This window comes from Petaurus breviceps, unplaced genomic scaffold (genome assembly GCF_028583685.1).
Source record: "Petaurus breviceps papuanus isolate PSGF00001 unplaced genomic scaffold, PetGlider_PUasm1.0 140, whole genome shotgun sequence".
Classification (NCBI taxonomy): domain Eukaryota; kingdom Metazoa; phylum Chordata; class Mammalia; order Diprotodontia; family Petauridae; genus Petaurus; species Petaurus breviceps.
In genome coordinates, this window is record NW_027185698.1 from 1,811,713 (window position 1) to 1,814,057 (window position 2,345).

Below are 2,345 nucleotides of genomic sequence, written 5' to 3' on the forward strand. Positions count from 1 at the left end.
GCTTAATAAATGCTTGTTAAATTGAATTAAATTGATAATGATGCTAGACTTCTTGAATCCCTCATTCTTCCTCAACCTGTCAGGAAAGCCCTACAGCAGTGAAGCATTACTTAACCCTGGTAAGCAACCAATACATCAGAAGGTGACCGAACCATCATAAAATTCAATCTCATATTTATTTTGTAGCCACTTTCTTGTATCTAAAGCAGGATGGAAGTTCTGTAAACACAGCCCAGCCATCCAGGATTCCATTATTAGTGATGCTCCTCTCTATCTGACCAGACAGCGGGCTAAGAGATAGGTGGTTACTGAAATGAAAGGGGACAAGCTGTCTTTCCATACCATGTCACTTTCAATCATTGAAGTATGATCATTTCACTTGTATGGAAAGAGAGCTCCTTTGTCCTTTTTCTTTCTTTTTTCTTCCTCTCCTTCCTCTCCCTTCCTCCTCCCCCCAACCTTACATTCCAGGTCAGCTGCTTTTTGGAGAGTGATTTTAGAATCCTGACCAGCTAGAGGTAGTCACTATGGAATTATTAATTCACTGATGAGCTGATAGGGCTTTTGAAAATACATTTGTTGAACTTTAATCTAGATTCATTAATCTCTTACCTGCTGGTGCTGAGCCTGTCTGATTTCTGAGGTGGAGCTCTGACTGTCTGCCCTGGGGCTACTCTGTTCCTTCACAGCTCCCTGCTTTCCCCCAATCACTTCATATTTTTTCATCAGCCACAATTCTTTCATCATCTCTCTCTCCCTCTGATAACTGCATACTCCCTGATTTGTTTTCAGTTGTAAATCAGATTGTAGAGGATACCAGGCAACAGAAAGGAGGGAAACATCCACTGAAAAAGGTGGGAGCCTAGTTATAATTTAAAGATCCTCCTCACCCAGAACTAGGAGCAATTAGGGTAGAAGTCATAAGAGAGTCAAACTGAGGCTTGATGTAAGGAAGAACTTTCTAGAAATTAGAAATATCTGACTATAGATTGCCTTGGGAGGCAATGGGTCCCCTCACATTGGAGGTCTTCATTTGACCTACTAGTGTCTATTAAGTGCCAACTAATAAAAATTGTTTTTACATACAATTGGGAAATAAGATATATAGGCAATGGGATATAGAAATCTATCTTCCTCTACAGGAAGGTAGAAGAAGGGAAAGAGATAAGAGAAGGGGAGGTGTGGGATAGAGGGAGGGCAGATTGGGGGAAGGGGTAATCAGAATGCACATCTTGGGGTTTGGGGAGAGGAGAGATAGGGAGAAAATTTGGAACTCAAAATCTTATGGAATTATGAATGTTGAAAGCAAAAAATAAATTTTTTAACAAAAAAAGAAATTTTTAAAAAAAATTTTTAATTAAAAAAATATTTTTGCTTTTTTTAGAGGGGAGAGGGCAAGGCAATTGGGGTTAAGTGACTTGCCCAAAGTCATATGGCTAGTAAGTGTGTCAAGTGTCTGAGGCCCAATTTGAACTCAGGTCCTCCTGACTCCAGGGACAGTGCTCTATTCACTGCGCCACCTAGCCACCCCCAAATTTTTAATTTAATAATTTAATTTTTAAATTTTAATTAATTTTAATTTTTTTAATAAAAATTTTTTAAGTGCCAACTAAGTGCAAGGCACTATGCTAAGTACTGGGGTTGCAAAGAAAGGCAAAAAATCAGGAACTTGGAGGCTGATCAGTGAGATAACCTGCAAACCACTGTGGACAGATGATAACCTGTTAGGCAAAATACAGAGAGAACTCTTGTTTGGGTACAAGCTAAACCAGAGAGGATCCTCAAGGTCATTTTCTACTTTGTGATTCTGTAATTCTGCTCTGAATCAAGGTCTGCAACAGTTTTTTTTTTCTGGTTTTTCATTGCTGCTTTCTTACTCTTGCTTCAGCTAGACTCCATTTATTTAGTCATTTATTAATGTTTTAGTTTTTGTCACTTGCACATAAGACTAATGGCTGCTCTGATTATTTTGAACTGTATTTTAAGGGAGGAGTAGGAAGGAGGAAATACTAATTCATGGGGGCAGAAATTAATGGATCTCTTTCACAAAAGGTTAACGCCACATTTGGTGAGAGAAAACTAATAAACAAAGCATATGGAAGGTAATATTGTCTCATATGTTGTGTGATAGCAGAGTATGAGAAAAGGAAATTAAAGTATATTAGATTTCCATAATTCTCACATACCATAATTTCAATTTTTATGGAAGTGTCTAATGAGGAAATAATGGTGAGATTTTAACTTAAAAAATTCTGAGTCGATCCTAAAAATATTAAGATTTTGAGTTGGTAGGGGCGGCCAGGTGGCTCAGCGAATAAGAGCACAGGCTCCATTGTCGGGATGAC